At 41.4% G+C, this 22,862-nt stretch overlaps 1 pseudogene across 1 annotated transcript in view; it reads right to left on the bottom strand.

The window, feature by feature from the left end:
* Positions 1–22,509, bottom strand: part of LOC307104072 (ER lumen protein-retaining receptor 2-like) — a 56,033-nt pseudogene extending 33,524 nt beyond the window's left edge. Inside the window, exon 1 of the transcript in view lies at positions 22,446–22,509. The product of the transcript in view is annotated as an ER lumen protein-retaining receptor 2-like (transcript). The remainder of the gene's footprint in view (positions 1–22,445) is intronic.
* Positions 22,510–22,862: the final 353 nt, after the last annotated feature.

Raw genomic sequence — 22,862 nt, 5'->3', positions numbered from 1 at the left:
ACTTTGAATAAAAGTAATAGTGGTTTCTCTCTCTTATAAGAGAGGGTTTCTCAACTACCAAGATACTATTCTAATGTGTTTTTCTGGAACCTTGTTACTCAATTTAATTACAACCCCAGATGAGCTCATTTTATACTTCTATTTTTTTATTTTTGTTTAAAGTATTACAAAGAGTAGTACATATGTCTCCTTCTTCCCCCATTGACCTCTGCCCAGCCTCCCCTAACCCCCAGCACATGCTCACACCACCGCCCCCCACCAGTGTCTGTGTCCATTGGTTATGTTTATATGCAGGCATACAAGTCCTTTGGTTGATCTCTTACTCGCCGCCCCCCACCCCCTGCAAACCCTCCCCTGCCTCCATGCTGTAGTTTGACAGTCTGCTCCTTTGTCTTTTTATCCATTTTTGTTCATCAGTTTATGATATTCTTTATATTCCACAAATTAGTGATATTTATATTTCTCTGACTGGCTTATTTCACTTAGCATAATGCTCTCCAGTTCCATCCATGCTGTTGTAAATGGTAAGAATTCCTTCTTTTGTACAGCAGCATAGTATTCCATTGTGTAGATATACAACAGTTTTCTAATCCACTCATCTGCTGATGGGCACTTGGGCTGTTTCCAAATCTTAGCTATTGTAAGTTGTGCTGCTATGATCATAGGGGTGCATATATCCTTTCTGTGTGGTGTTTCTGGTTTCTTGGGTTATATTCCTAGAAGTGGGATTACTGGGTCAAATGGAAGTTTCATTTTTAATTTTTTGAGGAAACACCATACTGTTTCCCACAGTAGCTGCACCAGTCTGCATTCCCACAAGTAGTGCAAGAGGGTTCCGTTTTCTCCACATCCTTTCCAGCACTTGTCGTTTGCTGATTTGTTGATGATAGCCATTCTGACAGGTGTGAAATGGTACCTCATTGTTGTTTTGATTTGTATCTCTCTGATGATGAGTGACTTTGAGCATGTTTTCACATGTCTCTTGGCCTTCTGTATGTCCTCTTTTGAAAAGTGTCTATTTAGGTCCTTTGCCCATTTTTTTTTATTGGATTGTTTATCTTCCTTTTGTTATGAGCTCCTGGTAAATATTGGAGATTAAACCCTTATAAAAGATAACATTGGAAAATATGTACTCCCATGCAGTGGGCTTTCTTGTTGTTTTGTTGATGGTTTCTTTTGCTATGCAGAAGCTTTTTATTTTGATGTAGTCCCATTTGTTTATTTTCTCCTTATTTTCCATTGTCCTAGGAGCTGTATTGGTATAGACATATGACATATGTCTGATATTTTGCTGCCTATGGCTTCTTCTAAGATATTTTTGGTTCTGCGTCTTAAGTTTAAGTCCTTTGTCCATTTTGAGTTTATTTTTGTGTACAGTGTAAGGTGGTGGTCTAGTTTCATTTTTTTGCATGTATCTCCAATTTTCTCAACACCATTTATTCAAGAGACTGTCTTGACACCATTGTATGCTCTTTCCTCCTTTGTCAAATATTAATTGAGCATACTGGCTTGGGTCGATTTCTGGGTTCTCTGTTCTGTTCCACTGATCTATATGTCTGTTCTTGTGCCAGTACCAGGCAGTTTTGAGAACAGCAGCTTTGTAGTATAGCTTGATATCTGTTATTCTGATCCCTCCAACTTTGTTCTTCTTTCCCAAGATTGCTAAAGCTATTCGGGGTCTTTTAAAATTCCAGATGAATTTTTGGAGAGTTTGTTCTAGGTCTTTGAAGTATGCTGTTGGTATTTTAATGAGGATTGTATTGAATCTATAGATTTCTTTGGGTAGTATGGACATTTTAATGATGTTGATTCTACCAAACTAAGAACATGGTATATTTTTCCATTTGTTTATGTCTTCCTTTATCTCTTTTTTCAGCGTCCTGTAATTTTCTGAGTACAGGTATTTTACCTCCTTAGTTAAGTTTATTCCTAGGTATCTTAATTTTTTTTGGTGCAATGGTAAATGGGATTTTTTTTTAGTTTCTCTTTCTGTGAGTTCATTATTGGTATATAAAACAGCCATAGACTTTTGGGTGTTAATTTTGTATCCTGCTACATTGATTACGTGTACTTACTAGTTTTTTGATGGAGTCTTTAGAGTTTTCTGTGTAAAATATCATGTCATCTGCGAATAATGAGAATTTTATTTCTTCTTTTCCAATTTGGATGCCTTTTATTTATTCTTGTCTCATCGCTATGGCTAGTACTTCTAGTACTATGTAGAACAGGAATGGTGAGAGTGGGTATCCCTGTCTTGTTCCTGTTCTTAGTGGAAATGAGTTTAGTTTTTGCCCATTGAATATGATGTTGGCTATAGGTTTGTCATATAAGGCTTTTATTAGGTTGAGGTATGATCCCTCTATTCCCACTTTGATGAGATTTTTTATCAAGAAAGATGTTGGATTTTGTCAAATGCCTTTTCTGTATCAATTGATATGATTATGTGATTTTTGTCTTTAATTTGTTTTTGTGATGTATCACATTTATTGATTTGTGGATATTGTGCCAGCCTTGCATCCCTGGAATAAATCCCACCTGGTCAAGGTGTATGATCTTTCTAATGTAATGCTGGATTCCATTTGCTAGATTTTTTTCGAGCATTTTAGCTTCTAGATTAGTCAGGGATATTGGCCTGTAATCCTCTCTCTTTGCAGTGTCTTAATCTGGTTTTGGGATTAGGATAATGCTGGCTTGATAGAAAGATCTTGGAAGTGTGCCTTCCTCTTGAATTTTTTGGGAATAGTCTGAGAAGGACAGGTTTTATTTTTTCTTTGAATGTTTGGTAAAACTCCCCTGTGAAGACATCTGGCCAGGGTTTTTGTTTGCTGGAAGTTTTTTGATTACTGCTTCAATTTGCTCCATAGTTATCGGTCTATTGAGACTTTCTGATTATTCCTGGTTGAGTTTTGGAAGGTTGTATTTTTCTAGGAATATGTCCATTTCTTCTAAGTTTACCAGTTTGTTGGAATAGAGTTGCTCATTGTATTTTTTTACAATTCTTCGTATTTCTGTGGGGTCCGTTGCTATTTCACCTCTTTCATTTCTACTTTTGTTTATATGGATCCTCTCTCTTTGCTTCTTGGTGAGTCTGGCTAGAGGTTCATCAATCTTGTTTATCCTTTCAAAGAACCAACTCTTGGTTTCATTGATCTTTTGTATTTTTTTGTTTGTTTTATTTTTGGTCTCTATGTCATTTATTTCTGCTCTGATCTTTTATATTTCTTTTCTTCTGCTCACTCTGCATTTTTCTTGTTGCTCTCTTCCTAATTATTCAAGTTGCATAGTCAGATGGTTTATTACTATTTTTTCTTGTTTTTTTGAGGTAGGCCTGTAATGATAGGAAATTCCCTCTCAGGACTGCTTTCACTGTGTCCCATAGATTTTTGGATTGTTGTGTTTTCATTGTCATTTGTTTCCAGAATGTTTTAAATTTATTCTTTGATCTCTTTGGTAACCCAATCATTGTTTAATAGCATGCTATTCAGCCTCCAAATGTTTGAATTTTTGTGATTGTTTTTATTGTAGTTTATTTCTAATATTATGCCATTGTGATCTGAGAAGATGCTTGAAATGATTTCAATCTTCTTGAATTTGGAGAGACTTTGCCTGTGTCCAAATATGCAGTTTATCTTTGAAAATGTCCCATGTGCGTTTGAGAAGAATGTATATTCTGTAGCTTTGATTTGGAATGTTCTGAAGATGATGATTAATTCCATCTGATCTAGTGAGTTGCTTAGGATTGCTGTTTCTTTGCTGATTTTTTTGTCTAGAGGATTTATCCAGTGATGTTGATGGAGTATTAAAGTCCCCTACTATGATTGTATTGCTGTCAATCTCTACCCTGATATCTTTCAGAAGTTTTTTTTTTTTTAATGTATTTGGGTGCTCCTGTATTGGGTGCATATATATTTACCAGAGTTATATCCTCTTGTTGTATTGATCCCTTTATAATTATGAAGTTGCCTTCATTGTATCTTGTTATGGTCTTCACTTTCAGGTCTATTTTGTCAGGTATAAGTATTGCTACCCCAGCTTTTTTTTTCATTTCCATTTGCCTGAAAGATATTTTCCATCCCTTCACTTTCAGTTTTGGTGAGTCCCTTTTTTTGAGGTGGGCTATCTCTTGTAGACAGCATATATATGGGTCATGTTTTCTTATCCATTAAGTCACTCAATGTCTTTTGATTAGAGCATTTAATCCATTTATGTTTAAAGTTATTATTGATAGGTACTTGTTTATAGCCATTTCTATTCTTTTTGCCTGTGTTCCTTCCTCCCTTTCTATTCTTCTTTTTACAGCATTCCCTTGAGCATTTCTTGCATTGCTGGGTTGGTATTGATAAACTCCCTTAGCCTTTTTTTGTCTGTGAAGCTCCTGATTTCTCCTTCAATTTTGATTGATAGTCTTGCTAGATAGAGTATTCTTGGACTCAGTCCTTTGCTTTGCATCACTTTTTATACTTCATTCCATTCCCTTCTGGCCTGATGTGCTTCTGTTAAGAAATCACTTGATAATCTCATGGGGGATCCTTTGTAGGTAACTCTCTGTCTCTCTCTTGCAGCCTTTAAGATTCCCTCTTTGTCATTAATGTTTGCCATTGTAATTATGATGTGTCTTGGTGTGGGTCTTTTGGAGTTCATCTTGCTTGGGACTCTCTGTACTTGTGTGACTTTTAGGGAAGTTTTCTGTTATTATTTCTTCAAATAGATTCTCTAATCCTTGCTGCTCTTCTTGTCCTTCTGGAACCCCTATTATACGTATGTTACTTTGTTTCATGTTGTCCAAAAGCTCCTTTAGGCTCTCTGCCTGCTTTTTACTTTTTTCCTCCAGTTGCTGTTCACATTGGGCTTGTTTCTCTACCTTATTTTCTAACTCACTTATTCAGTCCTCCACTTCTTCTAGTCTACTGTTGAAATCCTTCATCACATTTTTTATTGTAGCTATATCACTTTTGATTTCTTCCTGATTTTTGCAAAGGATGTCGATTTTCTCATCCATGTGGTTTATGAACTATATGATCGACCATTACTCTGAATTATTTTTGACATATTGCATGCCTCTGTTTCATTTAGTTCCTTTCTTGGTGATTCCTCTTTTTCTTTCATTTGGGGATTATTTTGTTGTCTCCCCATTCTAGCTATCACCAGAAGGTCCAAGTGCCGAGTGGCAGGGGCCTGAACTGTGTGCAGCGGGAGTGCTGCACCACCCGAGTGTCACTGAATATCTTAGACACTGAGATGTGTGGCTGCCATGGGTTGGCAGGAGCCACGCACACCGAGAATCAGAGTCACCACGTGTCTGTCCTGAGAATCAGAGTCACGGGCGCTCAGTGCAGCCTCATGCATGCACCAAGAATCAGGTTCTCCCATGTGCGCACACAGAGAATCGGAGTCACTGGAGCTCAGTGTGGTTTTGTGCATGCACCTAGAATCAGGGTCCCTGCACCCGCACGCTGAGAAACAGAGTATTGAAATCAGAGTTCCCAAGCATGTGCTGGGAATCAGAGTCCCTGTGTGCATGTGCAAGACTTGAGATTCAGAGTCTCTGGTGCTTGGTGTGGCCTCATGCATGTGCTGAGCATCAGGGTCCCTGTGCCTGTGTGAGGAGAAACAGGGTCCCCATGTGCGCGCATTGAGAATCAAAGTCACTGGTGCTCAGTGTGGCCTTGCATGTGTGGCAAGAATCAGTCCGTATACTGATAATCAGAGTCCCCTTGCGTGCACACAATGAGAAACAGAGTCCCTGCATCCATGCGCTGAGAATCAAAGTCACCAGCGCTCTATATGGTCTTGTGCGTGCACATGCTGATAATCAGAATCCCTGACCTGCTAGGGGGGCCGGGTTGCACAACTACCCTGTGTGGGTGGGAGGCCCGCTCACATCCCATGGGTCATGCAGGCCTTAAGCTGCTGAAGAAGGTTGACGGGGAGGGGGATACACTCTGTGACTCGCAGAAATCTGTGGCCAGGATGTCTGGAGTCTTGGTTTCCCTGGGTCTGCAGCTGTAGTAGCAGGTCTTTGTCCAGAGTGGCTGTAGGGTCCCAGTTTGTGTCTGAGGCCAATCTAGGTGGTGGTGAGGCTAGAACCCTAGTCACAAGCAGTTCTGCCCTTCAAGATGGCATAGTTACTATGCCAGTGCTGGCTGCTCAGAAGTGTTTGCAACAGCAGCAGGGTCTCACAGTCTAAGACCACCCGTCCGCCAGGCCCCAAAAGTCCTGCAGGATCTAACTGCCCTAGCTCACACACACACTCACCACACATGTCCACACACTCCCCTTTCGCTCTCTCACTCTCTCACACTCTCTTCCGCCCTGTTGTCTTGCCAGTCACCATCTTCCGTCCCCAGTCTACAGTATACTTTATCTTTCAGTTGGATTTCTATATATAGCAACATCCAAGTAAAATATTTTACCATCCTGTATTTCCTTAGTCCATAAATCTTCTACATTCCTTGACAATTATTTCATATTTTGTTACTTTCCTCACACTTCTCATTACTTCACTCCATCGATACTCTCAGTTAATGACTTGCTTACTATTTAACTGAGAAAATCAAAGTAATCAAAAGAGAACTTCCACAAGTGTCCATAGCATATCCAACTGACTCTTCATCTGAGACCTTACAGTCTACCTTTCTTTTGTTATTATAAATGGACTATCCTGACTCCTTGCCAAGGGTAACCCTTGTACTTGTACATAAAATTGAAAATTCAGTCCCTGTGCTCTACTCAAGTATATTACTTTGCAATTTTTTTCTCTCTTTCTTGTATAGTCAGTTTTCCCACCCTCACCTACTGAATAATTTTTGTCAGCTATTATTTGTCCTATCTTCTGTACTATTTTTCTGTTATTCTTTACAGCAAAAATCCTTAATAGAGTTCACTCTACTTGATGTTTCCTAATTGCCTGCTCTCATTCTTTCTCAAGTCTATCCCAGTTATGCTTTTGTTCTCACCTCTCCACCTAAACTGTTTTTGTCAAGGTCACCATGACCTCTATATTGCTAAATATAATAATCAAAACTTAGTCATATTATTTAAACTATAAGTGACATTGTTGACCACTTCTTCCTCCTTGAAATGATTTCTTCATTTAACTTCCAAGATATTGAATTCCTATTTTTCTGATTATATCTCTGGTTACTCCTTATCAATTCCCTTTGCTGTTTCACTGTATATGTCTGGCCTCTAAAAACTGAAGTGTCCCAAGGTTCAATCCTGGGGACTCTTCCCCACACACACTTATAGTTAATCTCATCCAATTTTATTACTATCACTATGATCTTTATCCAGATGTCTCCCAGATTTATAGCTCTGACTCCTACTGCTTTCAAGAGTTAGATTTATTTATCAAACACTATTCAAGCAATGGAAATCTCAATTATATCCTTTGTTAGATAAAAATTAAGAAAGGTCAGAATTAAAAAAAATAACAGGAAAAATCTGTGGCAGACTCTGTTAGTTGTCTACTCAAAATCCATTCCATTATTTATTCCTTGCTAACAATATTCTGAACTTGTTCAGACATCCATATTTCAGGAGAAGAATCTGTTCCATACTTAGCTCATGGGTAAGTCCTGTATAATCCTAAACAATGAAGCTATGTTTTGGTAAATTATTTGTTTAGGCGAAGACATTTCTGGCCAATAAGATGTGAGGAGAATTCTGCTGAAGGAATTCCAAAAAAGGTTTCCTCAGTGACAAAAAGAGAGGCTAAAAATGGATGGCTACTCTTCTTCCAATGGACTTTGGTGGGGTGGAGAAGCTGGATGGGGTGCCTAGAGCTCTTATAGCCAACCAACTCCCCAGAGCTAGGGTTTGTCTGAAAAAAAAAACCTCCACATTGAAGGTGGTCAAGTGGAATGACAGGAAGAGAATGAGTCCCTGATAATATCAGCCTTTGGAAAAACTAACCCAGTAGCTGCTCTATAATGAAACTTTCTATTTGAGGATACAAATTAGTCTCATTGTTTAATCCAAATGATTAGAATTTTTTTGTTACTTATAGCTTAAAAATTAAAGCCCACATAGTGTGGAATTTTTTGAGGTGGAGGAGGGGTACTTAAATGTCCAACTGTATACAATTGTTACAAGAGTTTATTTGAGCCAAAATTGACAACAGACACCAGGTAGCAAGATCTCAAATGCTCCAGAGAATAACAGTTTTTCTTTGTGTTTTTCTTATGTGTTCAAAATTAAGGAGGGCATTTAAGGAAGATTATGTGAAGGTGGAAGAAAGCAAGACAAAGATTTAATTACAGTTTAGTTAACAAGATTCTGTGCTCTCTTGAAGGTGGTTAGGGCTTATTTGGAAAGTGTGTTAACTTAGATGCACAGAAACAAGGATAGGACTGTCTTAAGGCAAAGATGAACCTTTTACTAAAGTTATATGCCATGAGTAGTCAGTCCAGTTAGAAATTTATGATCAGATCACGCTATCACAGTGATGGCGAACCTATGACACGCGTGTCAGCACTGACATGTGTAGCCATTTCTGATGACACGCGGCCGCTGAGGCGGCCGCATGCTGAGGATGAAACATTTGCTGCTCCTGAGGATGAAACATTTGTGAAATAATGTTTTTACCTCAAAGTGACACACTACCTGAGTTATGCTCAGTTTTTTGGCGAAGTTTGACACACCAAGCTCAAAAGGTTGCCCATCACTGCTCTATCAGATTACTTTCTATATAATCCCTTTTTCATCCACATTCTTAAATAAAAGACATACTGATATAGAAGAGTTATAAAATTCTCACTTAAAAAACAAATCCTGGCCCTGGCCAGTGTGGCTCAGTTGGTTGGGCTTCGTCCATTGCACCAAAAGGACTTGATCCCCAGTAGGGGGTGTGCAGAGGCAACTGATCAACGTTTTGCTCTCACATCAATGTTTCTCCCTCTCCCTCTCCCTCTCTCTCTAAAAATCAATAAACTATTAAAACAAACCAATAAACAAACAAGGAAACAAACCCTGGATGGGAATTTCTGGACTATCTTCTCAATTTCTATTAATCTAAAACACTTCTAAAAAATAAAGTGTACTTAAAAAAAAGGTTTGTGCATGTTGGAGGTGATTGAAATTTGGTGGAAGTAACTGGTAAATATTACAGAAGTGCATGAAGAATGACGAGAAGGCAGGAAAGTCATTGAGTTCTCATCTAAGCAATCTGTTAAAGCCTTCTGGAGAAAAATAAGACTTTCACAGCAGTTTGAAGGATGGAACTGAAATGGTGACAAGGGATGAAGTTGTTGTAACCACATGGTTCACTTTGAAAAAAGGTTCACAGGCAGTGGTAGTGTTACTGCTTCTGGAGGGCTTAGGAAGAAATGATATAAAGATCTGAGAAGAAAGCCCTAGTTAAAGGAGCCCTGCTTCTTAATAACCAAAAGTGACACTTTGAACTTAGTTAATCATAATTTAGTTTCGACACTGTAAACTATTATTGCAATTGGTAAAATTAATAAATTTTATTTACTTTTTAATTACAAGATTATAAGGGGACTTACCATTTTTAATTGCTCTGAGCTTCTCAGTCATTTGACAAGTTTAATATCCAGCCTTATTTTGAAGAGCAGACCAATTAATGTTGCCAGTTTATGCAGAAGAGCTAGATACAACAAAGGCTGGGAAAGAAGAACTGAAAATATTTGTCAGTAGAGTGAATATTTGGTTTAGAGGACAGAAGTCTATCTGATATCTTATTTTAATATAAATTCCTGATTAATGAAATGAAAACAACACCAATATTTGAAGAAAAAAGCAATATTTATATAATCTTGGGGGTGAGGAAGTATTTTCTAAGAATAATACCAAAATTAGATACAATTTTTAAAAAGGTCAGTAGTTTTTATCATTTTTAGCATAAATGGCCTAAACAACTTTTTAAAGAGTAGACACTGGAAAAAAATATGTTGCATCATATTACATTAAAAATCAAGATCCTTAATATATAATGAGCTCTTAGAAATCAGTAAATAGATGAGTACAACAAAAAGAAAATGGCAAATGACATTAGTGGAGACTGCCAAGAGAAGAAATACAGATGATTAACGCATTTTTGACACAATGTTCACTCTTACTATAATTCCAAAAGTGTCAAATAAAAGCAAGAATAAGATACTACCCCTCCTCCATCAATTGATAATAATTATTTTTAAAATCCTCACCTGATGACATGTTTATTTGAGAGAGAGAGAGAGAGAAAGAGAGAGAGAGAGAGAGAGAGAGAGAGAGAGAGAAAGAGAGACATCCATGTGAGAGAGGAACATCAATCGGCTGCCTCTTGTATGTTTCCTGACTAGGGATCAAACCCCCAACCTAGGTAGGTGTACTGACTTGGAATCAAACCTGTAACTTTCTGATATATGGAACAATGCTCTAACCAACTGAATCACCCAGCCAGGGCAGTTGATGAAGATTAAAAAGAATAATATTCACCCTAACTGGTTTGGCTCAGTGGATAGAGCGTCAGCCTGCGGACTGAAAGGTCCCAGGTTGGATTCCAGTCAAGGGCATGTACCTTGGTTGCAGGCACATCCCCAGTAGGAGGTGTGCAGGAGGCAGCTGATCTATGTTTCTCTCTCATTGATGTTTCTAACTCACTATCCCTCTCCCCTCCTCTCTGTAAAAAATCAATAAAGTATATTTTAAAAAATAATAATAATATTCATTATTGGCTAGGGTTCAGGAAAACAAGCAAATAATAGTGCCGTAAATACAGGTTCATCTTTCCAGAGGAAACATTGGCAATATTTATTTAACATCTTTAACACTTATTAAAAACATTCCCTTTGTTACTGTAATTCCTACTGCAAGAATGAGGATAAAGGCATAAAAATAATTTATCTCAGGATTTTTAATATTAATAAGACCTGAGTTGAATAATGTATATACCTTATATGTCATTAAAATTACATTACAAAAGAATATCAATTAACATAGGAAAATGTTCAGGCTATGTTGTTTAAAGTCAAAACAGCAGATTTTAGAATTGCATGTATTATATGATCTTATTGCTGTAAAAAATGCTATGCGCACATAGAGAAGATATGGAAGAAGAAACAATAAAATATTGAAAACTATCTTTTAATGTTAGGATTATAAGCAGCTGGATTGTAAAGTTCATTATGTGTTACCCAGCAAAACCTGTTTTTGTTATGCTTAGTTTGAATTGGTAATAGAATTTTGAGTCAGTGTTATCACGTTGACAGGAATTGAATCAAGGACAAAACTTAGGCTGGACTTCTAGCATGATAGATGGCTATTGAATGGCAAAATGATTTGTTGATGGGATGGTTTTAAATATTCTGTGTGATTTAAAGTGAGGATTTTGGAACAACTGGAATTTGGATGATCTTATTTGGTAGACTTCTTAGGACTCTGTTTTTATAAAGTCCTGAGCAGCCATCTGGGAAAGATCATCTCAGGACAAGCTTGGCCTCATAGCAAAGCCTCACAGTAAGAGGCTAACTGATTCTTTTATCATAGTGCCTGTCACTCACATGTGTCTCAGTGCAATTCTCTTAGATTTCCTGAATCCTGGGAAGGGACCTGGTTCAGTTAAACCAGAAGAAGGGAACCTTTTTTTTTTTTTTTTTTGCCGAGGACCATTTGGATATTTATAACATCATTCACTTAATATAAATTTATGTTGCTATGAAAAAAGCTCACTTAATATAAATTTATGTTGCTATGAAAAAAAGCTCCTAGATTTATTGAATTTTGAGTCAGGCCTGTGGTTGCCTTGACAGGGTCAGCCCCAATGATTTCAAGGGCCTTATAGGGCCTATAGGCCAGACATTCTGAACCTTGAGTTAAACAAACAAACAAACAAAACACACAAAGAAACATCTTTGGCAGTTTGTCAGGAAACATTCCTTGGTGCCATTCTTATAGAAAGTAACCCAAAAGGAGAGACAGGCATTCTGCCAACTGGCTCATCTTGCTGCTTGTGGAATGGCACCATCCTTTGCACAAGCAGGGTAGCACCCGTGTGTCGTGCCACTGAACTTTACCTCTTGGATGGATCTTGTCCTGGCACTTATGCCCTGACAGCTCCGTAGTACTGCTGGCTGTAACAAACCAGTTTTGACCAACTCTTAGTGGTAATGCCAAGAAGAAGGGAATTGGAGTCTGAGATATTACTGAGCCCCAAATTGTGTTGATATGGACTAGGTACTTCTTTTTTGGTCCAGTGGTTGTTAACCTTTACTCTTTTAGCAGTAAGACACATTTTTGTATGAATTAAATATTATGTGTAATTCAAAACATAAAATTGATAAGTCAGAGATCATTTACATGGGAATGGGCAGGTGTGGTTAGAAACCCTATTACTCTATGTTACCTTTTCTCTAACCTAGGTAGGGGTACTTCTTGGAACCACTTCTTGAAAACCATGGATACATCTGATTTTCAGAGACATGCAATGACTTGGTCAATATATGTAGCAGCAGAGTCAAGGTTGGAATCTAGAACTACTTATCCTGGGAGATGTTCCCATCACATTGTGTGTTGTGTTCCTTCTCTAGCACATCATCCTTAGAAACCCTCCACATTTTGAGGTGAAGGAGGTGTTAACCTTCTTGTGTTAATCATTTTGGAATATAGATGTGTATCATATCACATCACACTTTACACTTGCACAATTATATCTCAGTAAAAATGGAAAAAATCTATACTAATAAAAGCCTATGTGGCCCTTGCACCCTCATGCCATCATGTCATCACAAGATGGCCGCCCCATGTTGTCACAAGATGGCCGCCCACATGTTATCACAAGATGGCCACCACAAGATGGCCAGCAGGGGAGGGCTGTTGTGGGCGATTAGGCCAGCAGGGGAGGAAAGTTGGGGGTGACCAGACCTGCAGGGGAGGGCAGTTGGGGGTGATCAGGCCAGCAGGGGAGCAGTTAGGGGGCAGTCAGGCTGGCAGGCAGAAGTAGTTAGGGACAATCAGGCAGGCAGGCAGGTGAGTGGTTAGGAGCCAGCACTCCTGGATTGTGAGAGGGATGTCTGACTGCTGGTTTAGGCCTGATCCTTACAACTGGCTGTTGAACATCCCCCGAAGGGTCCCAGATTGGAGAGGGTGCAGACTGGCTGAGGGACACCCCTCTAGTGCACAAATTTTGTGTACCGGGCCTCTAGTAAATAAATAAAAAAGAAACCCTCCATGGCTCCTTTTAGAGAAACAGACTATGTCTTGTGGTTAGGGAGGAAAAGGAGCAGAGTAGATGTCACATGATGGAGATGTGAGAAACTATAAGAACCTCAATGGGAAAGCCACACAGTGCCTCCACACACTGAGGTCCTTGACAATGAAGCCAAAACCTCCTTCAGGCTGTGTTTTCTGGAGGACATGAAGGGGCTTCTCTGCAGGAGTTCTCTCCTGCTGTTCTGTGTGGCTTGAATCTGCAGGCCTTTCAAGGTCACAGTGGGCCCTCTGAAAGAACCTTTGATTTAACGTGTATGGGAATTCCCACTGGCATATTAAATGTTTTTCTATTTTATCATTTTCCTGCAGCTAGCAGCTTTTGGCATGCAGGCTATTTTTATGAACATTATAAGTAAATATTCTAGGGTGAGTTACAGTGATGAATATGGACATGAAAGCCTAAGGCTGGAAGACATTAGGCTTCACTGAAAAAAAGTGGGAATGGAAAAAGTAAATATCAAGGATTTAAAAATACTTGTCAGAGCTTTGCGACTCTGCCCTGTGCATCCAAAATCCAAATTTAATAGAATTAGACCAATAAAAGCAAGTTGGTTTAAAGAGATATATACCTAGATAGCCAAAAAATTTAATTGGTTTTACTTTGAGCTTGGGGCTTTTATTAAAAGAAAGAGAGTAAGCAGAGTTAAATTTTCACATCAATAACCATTAGTTTTGTTTTCCAGACAGAACTAGTCCCTTCCAGACTTTTCTACAAAGCATGACAGACAGATTTCTAAGATATCAAACAACTACCTAGAGTTTCCAGGGACCACAGGCCACTTTTGGTTCAAATATCCCTTTGAAAAATATCCCCCCAAATAAATAAGGTGTGGAGTATGGCATTATGCTCCAGTACCCTCCTGAGTTGGACATTCTTGGTGAGCTGCTTGAAAGCTGAGGTCAGGAAAACTTTTCTGGACATTGAGTTATTCACTGCAGGAAAATTACTCCTTCCTGGGAGACTGCTAAATCTCTGCAGTGGTTATGCCTGTTTTATAGTCACAGGCCTGGAAATCCCCAGAGAATCTATGCATAGTATATTGGTCAACATTTCCAAAGTGATATCTACCTCAAGATGCCCCCCACAAGCATCTTTTCTACTTTCTCTTCCCTCTCATAGTCCCTGGCACAGGTCAGAATGATTGGGGATGAGGGAGCTTAACAAATACTCGTACAGTTGATTTACTTTTAAATATATATATATTTTTATTGATTTCAGAGAGGGAGGGAGAGGGAAAGAGAGATAAAAAATATATCAATTATGAGAGAGATTTATTGATTGGCTGCCTCCTGCATGCCACCGGGGATCCAGCCCACAACCCAGGCATGTGCCCTGACTGGGAATCGAACTGTGGCCTACTGGTTCATAGGTTGACGCTTAACCACTGAGCCACAAAGGCTGGGGTACAGTTGATTTACTTTGCTACACTAATTTTGCCCTATCAATCTATTCTTATATCCCTCAATTGAATTTGCCCCTCTGCTACCTTGAGTCTAAACTTATTTGAATCGAAATCATTTCATAGTTTTCTAATTAGCTTGAGTGCATTTATTCAATAAACCCATAATATTTTTCCCTTTCAAGGTGTTAGCAACCTAATATTATTTGCTGTCATCTTCAAATTTAAGATCCCAGTCTAAACCCAGATAATTAACAAAGTCAGCATCAAGCATATAACAGGCAGTCAATAAATATATTGTCAAGAGGACCTTAGAGGGCCTGTGGGAACAAGGGAGGAAGGAAGAAAAAGAAAGGGATAGAAGGAAGGGAGAGAGTGAGGGAGGGAGGGAGGAAGATAGTATGTTGTTTAATCTCCATTGTGGGTTTGTTTACTTTCTTTTAGCAATTTATTTCTAATTTCAAGGCATCGTGGTCAGAGAATATACTGGGTATAATTTCAATATTCTTGAATTTGTGATGCTAGTTTTGTGACCCAACATGTGGTCTGATCTTGAGAATGTCCCATGTGCACTGGAGAAGAATGTATAATCCAGTGTTCCAGGATGAAAAATGTCAATCATGTCCATTTGGTCTAGTGTTTCATTTAAGGCTGATATTTCATATATATACACACACTAGAGGTCCATTGCAGGAAGATTCCTGCAAGAATAGGGCTTCCTTGGGCCTATTCCTGCAAGAATAGGGCTTCCTTTGGCCGGAGCGAAGCAGAGAAGGGAGTGAAGCCTGTCTCTGCTGCCTCGCTCCCTCCCTTCTCCACTGTCTCGCTCCCTCTCATGTCCGCTGCCTCCCTCCCCTCTCTGCAGCTTCACTCCCTTCTGCAGCACTTGGCTTCCTTCTACTGGCTTCCTTCTACACTGTCTTCAGTCTTCGCTCCCCGCCTATGTATGAAAATTAACTGCCATCTTTGTTGGGTTAATTTAAATACTTGCTCCTGATTGGCTGGTGGGCGTAGGGGAGGTACACTCAATTTACATGTTTGTCTATTATTAGGTAAGATATTAGTGTATATATATATATATGTGTGTGTGTGTGTGTGTATGTGTGTGTATATATATATATATATGTGTGTGTGTATATATATATATATATGTGTATATATATATATATATATATATATATATATATACACACTAATATAAATATACTAGTGGCCTGTGGCACTAAATTCGTGCCCCGGGGGTGTGTTCCTCAGCCCGGCTTGCACCCTCTCCAATCTGGGACCCCTCGAAGGATGTCTTATTGCCAGTTTACAGGGATCGGGCCCAAACCGGCAGTCGGACATTCCACTCGTAGTCCAGGACTGCTGACTCCTAACTGCTCACCTGCCTGCCTGCCTGATTGCCCCTAACCACTCTGCCTGCCGGCCTGCTCGCCCCCAACTGCCCCTGCCGCTGGCCTGCTCACCCCCAAATGCTCCCCTGCCAGCCTGATCACCCCCAACTGCCCCCTGTGCCAGTGTGCTCACCCTCAACTGCTTCCACTGCCGGCCTGCTCACCCCCAACTGCCTCTCCTGCTGGCCTGCTCGCCCCCACCTTCCCTCCCCACTGGCCTGCTCGCCCCCAACTGCCCCCCCTGCTCTCCTGCTCACTCCAAACTGCCCCCCCACTGTCCTGATCACCTCCAACTGACCCCCACTGACGGCCTGCTTGCCCCTAACTGGCCCCCCTACTGGTCTGATTACCCCCAACAGCCCCGCCCCCCAACAGCCTGATCACCCACAACTGCCATCCCATCCAGGCCTGATCACTGACAACTGCCCTCCCCTCTTGGTCTCCAACTGCCTCTACCTCAGCTCTGCCACCATGGCTTTGTCCAGAAGATCGTCTGGAAGGTCTCCTGGAAGATCTCCCAGTCTAATTAGCATATTACCTTTTTATTAGTATAGATAGAGGCCTGGTACACAGGTGGGGGCCAGCTGGTTTGCCCTGAAGGATGTCCCGGATCAGGGTGGGGGTCCCGCTGGGGTGCCTGGCCAGCCTGGGTGAGGGGCTGAGGGCTGTCTTCAGGCTGGCCACACCGCTTCAGGGTTGGGGTCCCTGCTGGGGTGCCTGGCCAGCCTGGGTGAGGGGCTGATGGCTGTTTGCAAGCTGGCCATGGCCCCCAGCGACCCACACTCCCAGCCCCTCCTTTTTTGCTTTTTTTTTTTCAGTGCCTCCTTGAGTGGAGGCCGGGGCCGGCTGGAAGTAGGTATCTGGGATTTATTTATCTTCTATAATTGAAACTTTGTAGCCTTGAGTGGAGGCCAGGGCCGGCCAGGGCGGGCGGGAAGCTTGGCTTACTCCATCACCAGGGGCAGCCCAAGCCTCCTGCTCACTTCAGCTCCGTGGCTGCTGCCATCTTGGTTGGGTTAATTTGCATACTCGCTCATGATTGGCTAGTGGGCGTGGCTTGTGGGTATAGCGTAGGTACAGTCAATTTGCATGTTTCTCTTTTATTAGATAGGACTAGAGGCCTGATGCACGAAGATTCATGCAAGAATAGGCCTTCCTTACCCTGGCTGCCGGCATCGCCTTTGCTCCGGCCAGGAGCTGCCTTCTGCCTCTCGCCTTGTTGCATCAATTTGCATATTTCCTCCTTATTGGTTGTGGGCACTGGCATCTTTGTCATGGAGTTATGGTCAATTTGCATATTCCATCTTTATTGGATAGGATATATATATATATATATATATATATATATATATATATATATGAGGAAGGGAGAGGTACAAAAAGATAGAAACATCAACAATGGGAGAGAATCATTGATCGTCTGCCTTATGCATGCCCTACACTGGGGATCGAGCCTGCAAGCCAGGCATGTGCCCTGACCAGGAATCAGACTGTGACTTCCTGGTTCATAGGTTGACGCTCAACCACTGAGCCACTCCAGCTGGGCAAGACTGATATTTCATTACTAGAGGCCCAGTGCATGATTGAATCATGCATGTGTAGGGTCCCCTACATGCTTTCGCTTTTCGCGGTGGAGCTGGGTGCCTGTCAGCTGGTGCACCAGGCCTTTCAGAAGCCTCCGGCTTGGCGGAGGCTTCTGAAAGGCCTGATGCCAGAGCAGACAGGCACCCAGCTCCCCCACTTTTGATGGTCCGCGGCCGCTGAGCGGGGCTACCCTGCTGTTGAGAGGCTCAGGAGGCGGGACTCCCACCCCCTGCGCCTCTCAACGGCCGCTGAGGGGGGCTGCCACGGACACCTGGCTACCCTGCTGTTGAGAGGTGCAGCTGAGTATCCGCGCAGGCCCCCTCAGCGGCTGCGGATCTGGCCGTTGAGAGGCACAGGCTCCCCCCCCCCCCTGCGCTTCTCAACAGCAAGGTAGCCCCCCTCAGTGGCAGCGCATCCATGCCTCTCAATGGCCGGATAGGCCACCCCGAGTCCCGCCCCCCAGCCTCCCGCCGCCCAATCGTGGGCGTAGTGGAGTGATGGTAATTTACATGTTACTCTATTATTAGATAGGATTGACTTTCTGTTTGGTTGATCTGTCTGGAGCTGTCAATGAAGTGTTAGGGTCTCCAATTATGATTGTGTTTTGATCTGTTTTTTTTTTTTTTCCATTTAGATCTCTGAGTATTTATTTTATATATTTCAGTGCTCCCTGGTTGGGTGCATATATATTAAGAAGTTATATGTTTTCTTGATATAGTGTTTCCTTTATCATTATAAAATGTCCATCTTTGTCTCTTGTTACCTTTGTTATCTTGAAATATATTTTCTTAGATGTAAGTATGGCTACACTTGCTTTTCTGTGGATGTTATTTGCTTGAAGAGCCATTTTACACCCTTTTACTTTGAATCTACCTTTGTCTTCGAAGCCTAGATCTATCTTTTGTATGCAGCATATGGTTGACTTTTGTTTTTTGATCCACTCTGTCCCTCTTTATTGGTGAATTCAGACCATTTACATTTAGGGTAATCTTTAATGTATGAGGATTTCCTATAGCCATTTTATCTTTTGTTTTCACAGGTAGCTCTGTGCCTCCATTAGTTCTTTTCCTTTGTGTTTCTGTCTGTTGTTTTTGTTTGGTGGTATTCCATACTTCTTTCCTCTGTTTCCTCTTTTTTATTTTTATTTATTTATTTTTTAAAAATCTTTATTGTTCAGATTATTACAGTTGTTCTCTTTTTTCCCCCCATAGCTCCCCTCCACCCGGTTCCCACCCCACCCCATGCCCTTACCCTCCCTCCCCACTGTCCTCATCCATAGGTGTATGATTTTTGTCCAGTCTCTTCCCGCACCCCCATACCCCTTTCCTATCGAGGATTGTCAGTCCACTCCCTTTCTATATCCCTGATTCTATTATATTCACCAGATTATTCTGTTCATCAGATTTTTTATTCACTTGATTTTTAGATTCACTTGTTGATAGATATGTATTTGTTGTCACTTTGTTGTTCATAATTTTTATCTTTACTTTATTCTTCTTTTTCTTCTTCTTAAAGAATACCATTCAGCATTTCATATAATACTGGTTTGGCAGTGATGAACTCCTTAGCTTTTCCTTATCTGTGAAGCTCTTTATCTGACCTCCAATTCTAAATGATAGCTTTTCTGGGTAGAGTAATCTTGGTTGTAGGTTCTTGCTATTCATTACTTTGAATATTTCTTGCCACTCCCGTCTGCCCTGCATAGTTTCTGTTGAGAAATCAGCTGACAATCGTATGGGTACTCCCTTGTAGGTAACTAACTGTTTTTCTCTTGCTGCTTTTAATATTCTCTCTTTGTTTTTTGCTCTTGGCATTTTAATTATAATGTGTCTTGGTGTGGTCTTTTTTGGATTCCTTTTGTTTGGAATGCACTTCCTGGACATGTAAGTCTATTTCTTTCACCAGGTGGGGGAAGTTTTCTGTCATTATTTCTTCAAATAAGTTTTCAGTATCTTGCTCTCTCTCTTCTTCTGGCACCCCCATAATTCAGATGTTGGTACACTTGAAGTTGTCCCAGAGGCTCCTTACACTGTCTTCATATTTTTGGATTATTTTTTCTTTTCCAGTTGGATGTTTTTTGCTTCTTTGTATTTCAAATTTTTGACTTGATTCTTGTGATCCTCTAGTCTGCTGTTAGATCTTTGTATAATATTCTTTATTTCAGTCAGTGTATGCTTAATTTCTAGTTGGTCCTTTTTCATATCCTCGAGGGTCTCTTTGAATTTATTGGCCTTTTCTAGAAAATTCTTGAAAAACCTTATAACTGTGGTTTTGAACTCTATATCAAGTCATTTGCTTTCCTCCATTTCTTTCATTTGTGACCTGTTTCTTTGTCTCCGCATTTTGGCTGCTTCCCTGAGTTGATAGAGTGGCTTTGTGTGCTGGGTGTCCTATAGGGCCCAGTGGCTCAGCCTCCCCAGTTACCTGAGGTGGACACTCTTGGTGCACCCCTTTGTGGGCTGTGTGCACAGTCTTGTTGTAGTTAAGCTTTGATTGTTGTTGGTATAACTGGGAGGAATTAACCTCCAGGCCAATTGGTTGTGAGGATCAGTTGTGTCTACGATGGGAGAACTTCTGTGCTGGAGACACCCTTATGAGGCAAGACTAGCTTCAGTGGGGCTTTGGTGCTCACTGAGTCAGCCCCCTGAATGTGTCCTTTATGGATCTGAGGAGTCGTAATCTGGATGGTCCTACTCTGACCCCTGGGTACACTGGCTCTTGGATCTCCAAGGAGGTGCTAATTTAGCCTCTGCCTGAGGCCACCCAGCAGGAGCTATGGAGAGATCTGCAGATTCCTCTTCTTTGTTTGGGTTTTGGAGGTTCCCAGATGAGGCCCAACTGTGAAGCAATGCAAGCTGCTGTGGGGCCTTGGGCCTTCTTTTGGATGTTCTGGGTCTCTCTGACTCAGCTGAAGTTTGTTAGGTAAGTTTAGTTTTCAAAGGACCAGGCCATTCATATGCAAAAGCCTCTGTGCACAGCTTGGATGGGGCGGAGTCTCAGAGCAGAGCATACAGTAATGGCTTCCCATCAGCTCTGCCCTAAGAGGCCCCTGGGTCTCAGTGTCCCGCGGTAATTGCTGCAAGCACCTCTGAGAGAAAGCTGCCCTCGAGTTCTGACAGCTGCCAGACAGTCCATTTTCTCCCCGTATGAGTCTGGGTCCCCAGGGTCTCGCCCAAAACTGGAGTTCAGAGCAGTCGGTAGCTTGTGTCTCCCTGATGATTGAAAAAGCCAGCCACGTACTCAGTTGCCAGCCCTCTCCGCGCGCACATGCGCACGCCTCCATAACTCTGGACTTTACTTTCGCAGCTCCTCTGAGTCTCAGTGTGCTTTTCTCTTCCCTTCTAGTTGTAGAATTTCCACTTAGCCAGCCTTCCTGTAGTTCTGGATGATGTCTGTTTTGTCTTTTAGTTGTAGTTTTGAATTGGTTGTGCGAGGCAGCAAGTTCAGGTGTTTACCCATGCCGCCATCTTGGTTTCTCCTGTTTCCTCTTTTTTAAAGCTATGGTTCTGGTTTAGGGATTTTTGTGTTTGGTTACATTAGCTTTATAAAATATAAAGTTGCATATATACTAATATATATATATATATATATATATATATATATATATATATATATATATATACATACACACACAGTAGTTTTTTTTTTTTTCTTTTGAGTCCATCTGGTCTTCATTTGCCAGTTCAGACCTTTATCTCCTCCCCTTTAATGTTTTTGTTGTCACAAATTATCCCTGTTTATGCTGTAAATTTTTTTTGGTGATCTTACTTGTAGTTTGTGATCTTATGTGCTTTGTTTCAGGTAGAATAACTCCCTGTGTATTTCCTGCAATGGAGGTTTTCTGGTGATAAAATCCCTCAGCTTCTATATATCTGGGAATGTATTTCTCCTTCATATTTTTAAAATATACATTTTTTTTACTGATTTTTAGATAGAGAGAAAGAGAGAAGGAGAGAGATAGAAACATCAATGATGAGAGAGAATCATTGATTGGCTGCCTCCTTCACACCCCCCACTGGGGATTGAGCCAGTAACCCCAGACATGTGCCCTGAGTGTGAATAGAACCCAGGATCTCTTAGTTCATGGGACAATGCTCAATCCACTGAGCCACACCAGCCAGGTTCTCCTTCCTATTTAAAGGATCATTTTGCTGGATATATTATTCATAGCTGGGAATTTCTCTTTTTCAGACTGTGACTATTTGGTTCCATTCTCTTGCTTGTAGCATTTCTGGTCAGAATTCAGATGAAATTCTAATGGGTTTTCCTTTGTAGGTCACTTCATTCTTTTCCCTGGCTGCTTTAAGAATTTTTTTCTTTGTCATTAATTTTGTACAGTTTTAATACAAAGTGCCTTGGAGAGGGCCTCTTTGGATTGAGGTAACTAGGTGTTCTGTTTGCTTCTTGAATTTGAGGATCTAGTTCTTTCCATAGGTTTGCAACATTCTCAGCCACCATTTGTTTGAATAAACTCTCCATTCCTTGCACCCTGTCTTCCTCTTCCAGAATGCCTATTATTCTGATACTAGAGGCCCAGTGCACAAATTTGTGGACTGGTGGGGTCACTTAGGGTGGCCTGTGGAGATCAGGCCTCAGCTCATGCCCCCAGCTTGCACCCCCAGCCTTGCAGCCCTGTAACCCCACCTGGCACCCCACCTTGGCCTGGCGCTGTCCCCTCACCTGCTCCACCATCCCGCCTTTGGAGTGATCAATCGGGGCCAGGCCCCTGCCATGCCGATTAGTATAGTATCTGCAGGGCGATCGGCAGGGCAATTGGGCCCCCACTCGTGATTGGGCCCCCGCTTGCACCCACTTACCTGCTCCACTATCCCGTGGTGGTCCCACTCTCGTCAGAGACCATTGGGGCTGGCAGCTCCTCCACTGCTGCCACCTGCAATTACCACATTGTCAATGTCCGCCATGTCCCGTGCTGCCCCCTGGTGGTCAGCGCACGTCATAGCTTCCTCTGAAGAGGTCTTTCTACTATTTTCCAGTGGATGGCGCTAAATTGCAAGATTTTTTACCTTTGTCATCTCCCAGTTTTGATCTCAAGGGCTTCCATAAGACAGTACAGCTGTGCTGGTTGGGGCTGGGATTTGTTTTGCTCTCACCATAATGGTGACCCAGACCTTTGTGGAGTCCCACCCCAAGCACCCCACCTGGGAATCAGTCACAGAGGGAAACAGCAGTTCTACTGCAATAGCTCTTGGTCTACAGATAATGTGCAGCTTGACCCCACTCCAAGGACAACAGGAGGCAAGTTTTGGGAGTGCAA

This window comes from Cnephaeus nilssonii (genome assembly GCF_951640355.1).
Source record: "Cnephaeus nilssonii genome assembly, chromosome: 8".
Lineage (NCBI taxonomy): Eukaryota > Metazoa > Chordata > Mammalia > Chiroptera > Vespertilionidae > Cnephaeus > Cnephaeus nilssonii.
This window is presented reverse-complemented; position numbering and strand designations above follow the sequence as displayed.